The sequence below is a fragment of the Nylanderia fulva genome, unplaced genomic scaffold (genome assembly GCF_048542155.1).
Source record: "Nylanderia fulva isolate GAGA-0341 unplaced genomic scaffold, ASM4854215v1 Scaffold359, whole genome shotgun sequence".
Lineage (NCBI taxonomy): Eukaryota > Metazoa > Arthropoda > Insecta > Hymenoptera > Formicidae > Nylanderia > Nylanderia fulva.
In genome coordinates this window covers 35,777-50,336 of record NW_028190432.1, presented here as the reverse complement: position 1 = coordinate 50,336, position 14,560 = coordinate 35,777, and the positions used below count along the sequence as shown (strand labels likewise).

Sequence of the window (14,560 nt, the reverse complement as noted above, 5' to 3'; positions counted from 1 at the left end):
ATGCAATGTAGAAAAGAGAGAAGAGACAGAGAGACAGAAACAGGAACACAGAGAGACAGATAGATCGATAGATAGATAGATAGATAGGTTGATCGATAGGTAGATCGATAGTTCGATAGATAGACAGACAGATAGCTAAATAAATCGATAGGTATATATATGTAGCATTCATCATCCACACCTTTCATTTACACTCTACACTTTTATTACACCTTACACTTTTCACTGCACTTTTACACTTTTTACATCTTTATACATTTGTAATAACTTCAATTCATTAATATACATAATGTTTTTAAGAAAAATCAATATTTCCATAACAACACATTCATTCATTTATTTGTTACATATTAATTCTTTTTGTTCTTTCGCTTTATACTTTCAATGAATAAACATTACTTTTTCAAAGATCTGGTGAATTTATTTATAAGTCGCTACATTTTTGGTGACCCCGACGTGATATTAAAGCCGACGCATTTTAAAAGCTTATGCGGAATAAGTGCCAAGTGATCGTCGTATTTGAAGTCTGCGAAATATTATCATCGCTTGGAAGAATTGCTGGATATTCTGATTTTAAGAGATTCATTCTCCGGATCTTTGAAACATCAGAGGCGGATTAGTCCTTCACGGAAATTCTCAAATCATTTTATCGGATTCCTGGAACAAGAAGAAAATGCCAATCGATAGATCACCAGTTAGACCCTGTTCGGATACACAGATTGATATGGATTTGGCGAGCGGATCAAATCAGGTTGGATCAGAAAATATTAATATTTTACCTTCTCAAACTGGACATCAGGTGAGTGATCCTATGTTACAAATTCACTCAAATGAGTTTCGTTTATTAAAACTACCGACTTTCTGGCATAAACAACCTAAACTCTGGTTTGCTTCTATTGAAAGTGAGTTTACGGTTTATCGAATTCGATCAGATGATATTAAATATAGTTCTGTCATTCGTCATCTTGATGAACAAGCCTTAGTAAACATATCTGAAGTCATTGAAAATCCACCTGAAACAGATAAATATAATTATTTAAAGAAAATATTAATAAATCGCTTTACGGATTCAGAGGAAAAACGTTTGAGACAAATATTAGCTGGAATTGAACTTAATGATAAAAAGCCTTCGGAATTACTTCGAGAAATTCGTCATTTGTCTGGAGGATCTTTAGCAGATAGTGTTTTGCAAATGATTTGGCTTCAACGCTTACCACATAGAATTCAAACGACTTTAGCCGTAGGAGAGGATGTTCCTCTTGTTAAACTTGCGGAATCAGCCGATAAAATTGCTGATCGGGACGGCGGTTTGCAAGTCGCGGAAGTTTCCAATAATACAAGTAATAAATCTTCGGATTTCGCGGATTTGCTACGAAGAATCGAAGCTCTTGAAGTTTCTCGTCGTCGAGATCGTTCCAAAAGCCGGTCTAGAGAGAATAGAAGATTTAGATCGTTATCGCGTAACAAAGACAAATCAAATAAAGATATTAAAGATACATCAATTTGTGTTTTTACCATAAGAAGTTTGGTGATAAGGCTAAACGATGTACTTTATCTTGTTCTATGTCCAAAACATTCTTGGCTTCACAGGAAAACTAAAAACGCCGCTTAAGACTGAGGCTGCTTACGACGGTGTTTCTAACAATCGCCTCATTATTTTCGACAGACATTCAAATTTGAATTTTCTTGTCGATACGGGCGCTGATATATCGTTGTTACCTAAAAAGGTTTTATTGAAGCCGTGGCATACTAATTTAAAACTTTTTGCCGCAAATGGTACTCAAATTAATACTTACGGTTCTAAAACTTTAATTTTGAACCTCGGTTTAAGGAGAGAATTCAAATGGAAATTTTGTGTCGCGGATATTCAACGTCCTATTTTAGGCGCCGATTTCCTTTGTCATTTTAATCTCCTAATTGACATTAAAAACAAGAAATTGATTGATAATGTTACCGGTCTTATAAATACTGGAAAAATTCAAGAAGTTGCACATTTGTCAATTTTTATTACCACATCTCCTGATTCTGTGTACCACAAATTTTTAACCGAATTTCCAGGACTCACCCGTTTTTCTCCAATTTCCTCGGTAAAAACACATGGTGTTGAACATCATATCGTTACGGAAGGTTCTCCTAAATTTTCGACTCCCAGAAGACTTACTCCTGAGAAACTTAAATGTGCCAAGGAAGAATTCAAGTCTATGATGGAGCAAGGAATTTGCAGACCTTCAAGCAGCTCCTGGGCAGCCCCTCTACATATGGTACCTAAAAAGGAACAAAATTCTTGGAGACTGTGTGGTGATTATCGTGCACTCAATTCAGTGACTATCCCGGATCGTTATCCCTTACCTCATATTCAAGATTTTTCTTTTTCACTTTTTGGTAAGAATATCTTTTCTAAAATCGACTTAGTTAAAGCGTACTATCAAGTACCCGTCGCTAAAGAAGATATTCACAAAACAGCTGTCACTACTCCATTTGGGCTTTTTGAATTTGTCGTAATGCCTTCGGTTTACGAAACGCAGCCCAAACTTTTCAACGGCTCATGAACTCTTTACTTAATGATTTGAGTTTTGCCTTTTGTTATCTTGATGACATTCTTATTGCTTCTAAAGATGAGAAAGAACATATTGCTCACTTACGCATTATTTTTGATCGTCTTCAACAAGCTGGAATGACAATCAATGTCGCTAAATGTCTTTTCGGTCAAAGCGAGATTTCTTTTCTTGGTTACTTAGTTTCTAACCAAGGAGTTAAACCTACATCCGAAAAAGTGAAATCAATTATTGATTATCCTAAACCTAAGACACTTCATGAATTACGCAGATTCTTAGGAATTATCAATTATTATCGTCGCTGTCTCAAGGATGCTGCAAATCATCAAGCTCTGTTAACAGAATATTTAAAGGACAGTCGCAAGAGGGATAGAAGAATTATTACTTGGACTAAAGAAGCGGAATTAGCTTTCGAGTCATGTAAAGAAGAACTTTTACAAGTTACTACCCTTTCTCATCCTGCTCCTCATGCTCCTCTTATTTTAACTTGTGATGCTTCTGACTTTGCTGTTGGTGCATCACTTGAACAGTCTATTGACGACGATATCAAACCAATAGCATTTTTCTCAAAGAAACTAGACAAAGCTCAAAGAAATTATAGCACTTATGATAGAGAACTTCTTAGCATTTATTTGGCTATTAAACATTTCAGGCATTTTGTTGAAGGAAGACAATTGATTATCAGAACTGATCATAAACCTTTGATTTTTGCTTTCCGTCAGAAATTGGATAAAGCGTCACCAAGACAGATCAGACAATTGGACTTTATTGCTCAATTCTCTACAAATATTACCTATATTTCTGGAAAAATGAATTCAGTTGCTGATGCTGTCAAGAATTGAATCTATTTCAATGCCTATTATAGTTTCTTTAGAAGAACTTGCTAATTATCAGAAAAAAGATGAAAAACTTCAAGTTTTACTTTCTTCAAATTCTTCACTTCTGTAGAAGAAACTTATTCTTTCAGGATCAACCATACCTATTTATTGTGATTGCTCTTCGGAATTAATTCGTCCATATGTTCCTAAACTCTTACGCAAGAGAATTTTTGATGTTGTTCATGGACTCGCTCACCCCAGCGGCAGATTGACATCTAAACAATTACTACTGAAATTCATTTGGCCTTCTTTGAAGAAAGATGTGAAGGAATGGACTCGAACTTGTCTTCCATGTCAACGTGCGAAGATTTCAAGACACACCAAGAATTCTCCAATTAAGATTGCAATTCCTGATCAACGCTTTCAGCATGTGCATTTAGACATTGTTGGACCACTTCCTATTTGTCAAAATTACCGTTATTGTCTTACTATGATTGATCGTTTTTCCAGATGGCCTGAAGCTGTTCCTATTTCTGAGATTTCTGCTGAAACTATTTCTACAACATTTTATTCACATTGGGTAGCACGTTTTGGTTCTCCTATCAGCATTACAACAGAACAGATCAAGGTCCTCAGTTTGAAGCAGCTTTATTCAAAGCTTTAACAAACCTAATTGGATGCCAAAGGATTAGAACTTCTGCTTATCATCCTGCTTCAAATGGAATTCTGGAAAGATGGCATAGGACTTTGAAAGCAGCGATTATGTGCCACGAAACAACCAACTGGGTAGAATCTTTACCTTCAGTTCTTTTGGGATTACGTTTGTGTTTCAAAGAAGATTTAAAAGCTTCACCTGCAGAACTTCTTTATGGATCCACTCTTCGTATTCCTGGAGAATTTTTCATTGAAGAAGATTTTCCTGCAGATCCCGAAATCTTTCTTGAAAAACACAGGATTCATATGAGGAATATCAGATCATCTCCTACAAGTCATCATTGCAAAAGATCACCTTTTGTTCACAAGAATCTTTTTGATTGTACTCATGTTTGGATTCGAGAAGATACTGTTAGGAAGTCACTACAACCTCCTTATTCTGGCCCTTTTCCTTTCCTATTGAGAAACGTATCTCTGATCATTTATTTGCAGTTAATGTTTCAGGAAGAGTTGTCAATATTTCGACAGAACGTCTCAAGCCAGCCTTCATTCCTAGAACTTCAGATTCTACTGAACTTTCTACCAGATCTTCAGCTCCTGTTCCTGCTATTTCAACTTTTGTTCCTGCTATTTCAACTCCTGTTCCTGCTACTTCAGCTCCTGTTCCTGCTACTTCAGCTCCTGTTTCTGCTACTTCAAATCCTTCTTCTTCTTCTACTGTTGGAAAAGCTTTACGCACCTACCCACCAAAGAAGAAGAAAGTCCATTTCGCAACGAATATCGTCACTTGGGGGGGAGTACTGTAGCATTCATCATCCACACCTTTCATTTACACTCTACACTTTTATTACACCTTACACTTTTCACTGCACTTTTACACTTTTTACATCTTTATACATTTGTAATAACTTCAATTCATTAATATACATAATGTTTTTAAGAAAAAAAATCAATATTTCCATAACAACACATTCATTCATTTATTTGTTACATATTAATTCTTTTTGTTCTTTCGCTTTATACTTTCAATGAATAAACATTACTTTTTCAAAGATCTGGTGAATTTATTTATAAGTCGCTACATATATATATATATACATCATTTGCGAGACAAAAATTGTTCTAAGTTCACACGATGACAAGCGGTATATCGTATCTGAAACCACCGAAACATTGCCATGGGGACATTATAAAATATCATTGTAAATTTTTTATTATATTTATTGTATATTATTATTATTTTATATTGATTTTATAATATATATATATATATATATATATTAGACTGTTTAAAAAAAACATTTTTTTTTTTTCATGAATAAACATATTTCAAAAGTTTCTTTATTATTAAAAAATTTATTATTAAAAAATTTATAGATGGAGAAAATATTGAAAATTTCAAAAAATCATCTTTATTTTTAGAATGATCTCAAGAATACAAAGTTTCACTGTAGACATCAGTTGCAGGACACCCTGTATATACATACATACATAATACATATATATATATATATATATTAGACTGTTTAAAAAAAAAACATATTTTTTTTTGAAAATCTCTCCTCCAATTTTAAAGTCGACCAGACTGGCAATAATTTATTTAAAAAATTATTAGTTAAATTACAACGTTTCGGCTGTCATTGCAGCCCTTTTCAAGTAATCTATGAACAATTATATACATATAAATATACTCTTAATGCGCTTAATCATACAAATAATTATAAATTTACAAAAATATATATGTTTACATACCAGATTAATACAATAAATCAAATTTACAGCAAACCCCCGACAAAATTAACCATTGTTTTGATGAACAATGTATAACTGACAGAAGTGAGCACGAAGAAAAATAGATGTTGACTGTTAGCAGGAAACTTAGTCACTAACGCGTTGAGAAAATAATAGAAAACCAGAGTACTGTGTCTTTCGCAATTTTTAAAACGTCAATACAAAGTCAAATAAATAAATAAATAAATAAATAAATATGTAACATATGACAATATAATATATTAAATAGCTTCAAGAACGCGATCATAAATCCCACTGAAATTCTCCGTATCTTTTTGTAAATTAATGCTCTTTCTTTGGTATTTTATATAGAACATTTCTGCTATTTCTCTTTTTCTTGTTTGTTTTTCTTGATGCAGAATCACAGGAGAATCCCAGCGGAACTCATGATCGTTGCAAGTCCGATGCAAACTAACAACTGAGTGTGATGTCGTGTCTTTTTTGATGTTATTTTTATGTTCCTTAATACGTGTTTCTAAATGTCGCTTTGTTTGTCCAATATATGTAGAGTCACAATTCGCACATTCGATCTTATAAACGACATCGGTTCTTTTTAAGTTGTCAATACTATCTTTTCCTCTTTTTATCAATGTGTCTAATTTTTTAGGAACGGTATATAATACACCGATTCCATTTTTGTTTATGCAACGAGTAATATTTTTGCTCAAATCTCTAATATACGGCAACACTATAGCATTTCGTGTATCAAATTTATCTCGATTAGACGCACCAAAATTACCGCCAAATTTAATCGCCCTAAGTCTCCTGTTAATAATTTTGTTTATGACTGTTGACGGGTAACAGTTGTTACGAAGAATTCGTTTGACTAAGATGATGTTTTTTTCGTGAAACATAGGGTCCGCGAGTAAAATAGCCCTGTCCACGAGGCTTGTAATCACACTAATTTTATAACGCATCTGTCAGTTATACATTGTTCATCAAAACAATGGTTAATTTTGTCGGGGGTTTGCTGTAAATTTGATTTATTGTATTAATCTGGTATGTAAACATATATATTTTTGTAAATTTATAATTATTTGTATGATTAAGCGCATTAAGAGTATATTTATATGTATATAATTGTTCATAGATTACTTGAAAAGGGCTGCAATGACAGCCGAAACGTTGTAATTTAACTAATAATTTTTTAAATAAATTATTGCCAGTCTGGTCGACTTTAAAATTAGAGGAGAGATTTTCATTATTTATTACTGGCGACTCTTAAGGATTATCATTTAATATATATAATGTTTCATATATAACTTGACATGAGATTATACATGAACTTCATAATTTATATATAAATAAATTTAATTATATATAAAATGAACATATTTTACATATAGTTATGTATAATTATATAATTATTTAGATATAATTATGTATAAAAAATTTTTCCCGGGTTGAACCCTGCAATTTTTATATTTTATTTATAAGACCACTATTTCTTGAACATAATTGACCGTTGCCGGACTTTTGAACCACCTTGTATATATATATATATATATGGTAGATTGTATATTTCCTTTGAAAAATACATGAAAATATGCATATATCATCAAAATATATAAAAGAGCAATATTAAAATTGTGTTCAACTATGTCATAAAGAGACACATTTATATATGTATGTTTTATTGTCATTGACACGCTTAGATGCGTGTGCGAGATAATTTGACAGTAAAAATATATTATGTTGTCTGATTTCAATATGTTGGACACACTAAAATGGCTTTTTGACATATATATATATTACTGTCGATAATAGCGGAACTAAAATTGTCGATAATTACCGACAATTTTAGTTCCTCTCAAATGAGGGCGCTAACCCGTCGGAGCTCGGCCAACGCTCCGGCATCCCCTTAATAATGATGTCGAAAAATTACCGAATAATATTGAGTGCAATAATAATGAAAATAATATATCGTTAACCTCAAAATTAGCTGTATGGGCTGTAAAAGATAATATAACGTTATCGGCGTTAGGAAATTTACTTCCTATAATACGAGAAATACCGGGATGTAGCAATATTTCAAAAGATGCAAGAACAGTACTAAAAACACCTAGTAAAATAATTGTAACACCTTTAGGTTCCGAGACATATTTTTATTTTGGTATAGAAAAAACGATAAATTTATTTTGTATAAATCATAAAATCAACTTAGAACGAGGTGAAGAGTTTTTATTAGCTGTCAATACTGATGGTTTACTGTTAAGCAAAAGTTCGAATAGTTTGTTTTGGCCTATTTTATGCTCAATCAAATCAATAAAAGTTCTTATAAACCACATATTTTTAGTTGCTTTATTTCATGGTTCGGAAAAACCAAAATCTGCTAATGATTTTTTTAAAGATTTTGTAAATGAATGTATTCAAATTAATTAATGAAAAGCTCGTATAAATTAACAAAATTAAACAAACCAAATATAGTAGGCCAACTGAACGAGCAAATAAATAAGATGTAAAAATTTATTAATAGTTAAATAATTAAATTATCATTCCGTTACAGAAACAATATAAATCGTAAACGTTTCGACTGCACTACAGTCTTTTTCAATACATAAAAGTTAAATATTAAAATACAAAGTTAAATGTTAAAAATACAAAGTTAGTTAAATGTTAAAATATAAAATTAAAACGATTCTTCGCTGTTGACCAATAGATGTGCAAGACGATTGGTCTGAGATGCCAAGTTATACGACATTTAATCATGCTGCGGAAATATTACGCGAATTAAATCAATGTCAGAGAAAATTAAAAAATCTTTCAACTTACATTATCGTTTTAACAAGTCCTTCTTCCCGATATTTCAAGTGTGTGTTGCGAAGTCTGAATAACAAATGTCAAAGTAGAGAGCGTGATGTATTTATTTATTGCCAATGTTTTTTCTAAACTATGATTCAGCAAAGTTTTTTGAGTATGTCGAAATAACTACTGTCTAACAATTCGGTGTCTTTATTTAAATTAATTCCATTTTTCTGTTCTTTAATGTGGATCATTTCAGATATTAGCCTTTTATGGTAATTCTTTTCATGATCCATAATTTTAGTGTTGTCCCAGTCAAATGTATGTTGTTCGTTTAGAATGTGACAACCGAATGTTTAGCAGAGTCTAATTTAATATTATTTTTATGTTCTTTAAGTCTCGTTCCTAACTGTCTTTTTGTCTGTCCGACATATGTGGCGTCACAATCGTTGCAATTCAATCTATAAATAACATTAAAGAATCTTATGTTTACGTTAGGCCTGAATAAATTTTTTTCCGTTTTATTAACATATTAAATCTAAAACGACTATCTAATTGGTTCTTGAGCTTATGTTATGTATTATGGCTATGTTTTATGGAAACCGTGTGCTATGGGCCTAAAGACGATCTTAAACATAAGATCGTCTTAAGTCCGAATTTAAATACAGAGTCCAAATTAATGTACATTTGATTAATTGATTTAATAACAAAATATTATAAGATTTTTATCTTATGATGCAGAATACATACCTATACATAACATACATATAATATACATACATAATACAATATCGTGCCTTTAAGTATGTAATAGCGAATTCAGTTGTATGCACTAGTGCGCACTGAGTGCATATAAAGGTTATTGCACACAATTTTACAATGACATGAGTAATTGAAAAAAGTAAAATAATTAATATAGTAAGAGGTATTACTCACTAATCAACACTAAGTAACAATAAAATAACATTGATGTTATAATTTCCTACTTAACAATGTAACTGATGCATTACAAGGCATGTTATATTACATATAATGTAATGGCATGTTAGTAATTATGGTGTGGTGCGGCATTGTAAATGGTTATTTGATTGGACCTTATTTTTTAAAGAGAACGTTGATAGACACAGTTACTTATCGTTGCTAAGAGATCACTTACCAGGCTTATTAGAAGATGTTGACTTAGCAACAAGAGCAAGAATGTGACTTCAACAAGATGGTGCTGCACCGCATTATGCACTCATTGTACGTGCCTTTTTAAATGCCAGTTACAATGACAGATGGATTGGACGAAGGGGTCCAGTTGAATGGCCTCCTTGCTCACCAGATCTGACGTCGCCTGATTTCTTTTTATGGGGATACTTGAAAAATGTTGTTTTTGCTGAACGACCAACCACAAGAGATGATTTTATGGACCGCATTCGTAGAGCTTGTGCAGCCATTCCTAGAGCTACCCTGCTTAGAACTGTGGATAGTTTTCAAAACAGATTGCAGTTATGCCTCGAAGCCAACAGAGGTAATTTTGAACAATTACTCCGTGGGTAATTCATTTAAATTACAGTGTCAGTGAGAGGCAAGGGGACTCACGATAACCAAGCACCCCGACGTGAGAGGCAAGGGGACTCACGATAATCAAGCACCCCGACGTGAGAGGCAAGGGGACCCACGATAATCAAGCACCCCGACGTGAGAGGCAAAGGGACTCACGATAATCAAGCACCCCGACGTGAGAGGCAAGGGGATTCACGATAATCAAGCACCCTAAAGGAAACAGAACTTACTACGTCCACGTCGATGTTTCCGGGTAACGCTAAAAGTAAGATGAAAGTGTTTTTGACCTTAATATGACCTTCAAAAGGTCAGGTCAAAAAACTAAAACATCTCTATGCTCATGTAAAAAGTGCCATTGTTTAAGAGTCCATTGTTAAGAAACGGGTTCTGCGATCAAAAATAGGGTTTACTAATAAAAAAATGCGTTATGAGCCTTAAACAACCTTGAAAATTGACCTCAAGGTCAAGCTAGTCAAAGTGATTTACACTTTTACAATTCATTGACTTTGTTTAAGCATTAAGCACATTTGTGTTACCCAGAAAACCACGTCATTTCAGAAAAAGTACACCAGATCGTTTTTCATGCATTTCACCTTTATTTTTGATCTTTCCAAGGTCGCAAAAACAATTTTTTTATAAGACAAATTTGATGTAAAATTTTCCGCTTTTTTGAAATCCGCAGTCAAAAATAGGGTATCCCATTTAAAAAAACCATCGTGACCTTGAAATAACCTTCAAAATTGACTTCAAGGTCAAAACCAATGGTACAATTGAATGACCCCCTCTGTCCTGGTCAACTTTTATCTAAACCATTTTTTTGTAGATACCGTAATTTGGAATATATTCGGGTCCATAGACTAAAATGACTTATCCTGTATAATAAGCATGATAATTTTTACTCAAAACCGTATTTATCATCTTTATTTAATGTTCAATATATAAAGAAAGAAAATAACTCACTTGAAGTATGAAATATTGACTTCGTCAAAAGAAAATTAGTAGTGTTACCTTACAAAAACAAGCTTGTTTCATTTCCATTGTTACATATGTAAATTACTGTTAATTGAATTTATTAAAAAATGTATAATTTTTATTGTCAAAATTTATAATATTCTTTTCTTCATATAATATATAAATATTATTAATCATAAAAATTGTTTTTTGTATTACAAATAATTCAAAGTATGAGATTAGCTGAATCTTATAAACTTGATATTTTATCTTCTGTAAATTTATGTTTCTTTTGTTACAAAATATTCAACAACAATATAATGACAAGATGACCTGGCTCGTTGTAAAATTTGATGATGAAGAAACAGTAGAAGCTGTTCCGAATACATGGTATAAAAATTCACAATGTTATTGGCCACCTGAAGGCACTGTACAACATGTCATAATAGATCTAATAAAGAAGAAACATCTTCCTACGACAGATTGGATGCTTTATAGAGCGAGTAGTTTAGATACTTATGGTAAAGTATACATATAAATTGTCTCACACGCACGCACGCACGCACGCACACTATATTGTGTATTTGTGTAACAAATATATATTTTATAAATCTATTGTATATATTTATATATGTATAGCAATTATATTACATAAGTAATAGTCATATCTATATTATTTATTAAGATAATTTACTTTTTAATTAAAAATACAACTACGTATTTATTTTTCACTTCTTTAATCAAATTTTAATTGACTTATATATTTATATATTTAGTTGTTACTTTAATTTTAATTAATACTAATTTAAATAATTATTATTTTGAAGACACTTATAAAAAAGCGCATCAAAAGGCAAACAAAGCCTGTTAAGAAATAATGCCAGTCGTTGCAAATTAGAACCGGCAGCTTTACAGAGCGCATGAGCACCTCTACTTTTGTTTCCTGAATCTCTCAACGAGTAGCGCTGTTAGCGCTTCTTCTCGCGCTCGAGGGCTCTCCTTTGTCGAGTCGAGTCATGTCGAGTCGAGAGAAAGGATTGGTGGCCATCTTGATTGATGCGCATCGAGTGTGTTTGTTCGCACATTTTGTTTTCACGGTGTTTCCCTCAATGAGACCATTCTCAGGATCAGTGCATTATTAAGGGGATGCCGGAGGTCTACTTTTACCAGCCGAACTTATATTTTTCCAACACCAAGAAGTTTTTATTGCGTTAATAGAATAACAAATGCTTTTCCACGATTAAAGTTAATACAATAATAAAGTACGCAGCTGTCTCAATTTGTGATAAAAAGACAAAAAATTTTTAAATACGAGTTTTTTTTCTAGCTTCTCGCGTCACGTCATAACAATATTTGCTTGTATAAAAGTTTTACAATTTATACGTACAAAATAAGACCGCTTCGTCCGAAAGATTGCATAAAGGAATATTAGTAAGCTTGCAGAAATAAGTTTAGAAGTCTAATAAAAAAGATCTTGGTGTTGGAATATTTCATTCACATGTGTATGTGCGAAATGACATTTGGGAATAATACAGAGCAGAAAATTAGTTGCGCGATGTCGCGATAGATGGAGCTGCAATCGTGCAGTTAGACAAGGACAGACAGTCATATTATCTTCGTCTCTCTCATGCTGTCCTGTCTTCTGACCACGGTGTGTATACGACCGTGCTTCTGACACTCTCTCTCTCTCTCTTTCTCTCTCTCTCTCTTTCAAATTGCTTGTTCATAATTGTATGCGAGTGATTTGAGAGAGAGAAAATATGCTTTCTAAAAGAATGTAAATATAAATTCTAAAAGTATGTAAAAATAAATATCTAAAAGTATGTAAATAAAATAAATGTAAAAAACGGAAACTAATATATACAGAAAGTGTCGGTTCGATTTTCCTCGGCCAGTTACTGAGAATTTCGTTTTAAGAGACGTTATCACTTTGATAGTCGGTAGAAAAAATTTACGCAGTAAGAGCAGATTGTACGATCTTCCTCGCAAGGAGTCGGAAAGGTTTATAAATGATTATAATCCGGCTATAAATTAGCCTGGGAGGGAAATATGGACATACAATTTATTAGAGAAAAATCAGAGTTTTTAAACTCATATTTAACAAAATACACGACAAAGTCGGAAAAATGCAATACAGACTTTGAAGTGATAGATTCGAATAAGTCCTTGGCATCGAAACTGTGGAATTTTGCAATGCATTCATTAAATAACAGAGAATGCGGTGCTTTAGAAGCTGCGGATACACTATTAGGGAATCCCTTGTACGGTACGGATAATGATACCATGGTCAAATGGATCGATGTTAATGAGGTGAGAAATAGAAAAGTTAAAACATTTAATGAAATTTAAGCTCTCGATGAAAATTCTACGAATGTTTACTGTTCGTCACTCATCGATGATTACTATCCAAATAGACCTCAGGAATTAGAATCATTGAATTTGTACGATTTTGCCAGATTCTGGGAAATTACGAAACAGATGTCAAATAATGACGAAGTCAAGTGTTACAAACTGGCATCGGGTTTATTTTTAAAAAAACGAAAAAAGGGTTATTTAATTAACCATTATCGATTTAATATAAAAACTGAGCCCGAAAAATACTTTTACTCGCTGCTTCTTCTGTTCAAACCATGGAGAGATTTGAGTGAACTCAAAGGTACATTCGAGACTTACACGGATGCCTTTAAGAATTCAGAGTCTGTTTTAACGAAGGCAATGAAATATCACGAAAGGCTCGAAGAAATACAGAAAGCTTTTGAGAACGTTGCTGAATTAATCGAGAAGCGCGAAAATGATCTGAAAACAGCAGACAGAGACAAATCCGATGACGATGAACTGGATTGTAATCCGATAGAAGCTGACGACGTGATGAAAGATCTGGAAGATTTTGGTAAGATTGACGACCCGATTGATTTATCGCAAATGATGTCGCAATTGAACAAAGACCAGAAAAGAGTCTTTGATGGAGTATGCAAAGTTTTACAAGATAAAAATCAGATTCTGCGACTGTACGTAAGTGGCGAGGGTGGTGCAGGGAAAAGTTTTCTAATTGAAAACGATTAAACATTGGATCAGAATAAATTTGGAAAAAACGACTGCCATATCTGCTCCCACGGGTATCGCAGCATTCAATATCGATGGCTTGACAATCCATAGAATGTTTCAACTACCGGTTAGTCATGAATCTACACCAAAATATACGCAATTGTCAGACATGGTCTTGAAAACTTTGAGAGACAAATTAAAGAATGTCGAATTATTTATAATCGAAGGAATTACATGTAACAATGCAATGATGGATTTAGTAACGACTGTATTCAGTGATGGTCAAGCCTATGTAGGTTTGTCACGAGAAAGTAAATTGGAAGGCCTACATTTGATAAATTTCAATCCAGCATCAGTTAAAGCAAACTCGAGAGCCATTGTAGAATATAATCGACTGAGATCTATATTCAAATCTGAACTGCCACAAATCAATCCGTCCGAGAAAAAGGTTGTGAA

The 14,560-nt window shown here is 32.9% G+C and overlaps 1 long non-coding RNA gene across 2 annotated transcripts; it reads right to left on the bottom strand.

Annotated features, from left to right (window-relative positions):
- Positions 1-1,542: 1,542 nt before the first annotated feature.
- Positions 1,543-2,754, bottom strand: LOC146722171 (uncharacterized). Of its 2 annotated transcripts, XR_014925293.1 has the most exons (4): positions 2,350-2,368; positions 2,066-2,265; positions 1,797-1,913; positions 1,543-1,719 (listed from the first exon to the last, which is right to left on the bottom strand). It is a non-coding gene; the product is annotated as an uncharacterized LOC146722171 (long non-coding RNA). The 2 variants fall into 2 exon arrangements; XR_014925292.1 differs by having other exon boundaries at positions 2,066-2,754.
- Positions 2,755-14,560: the final 11,806 nt, after the last annotated feature.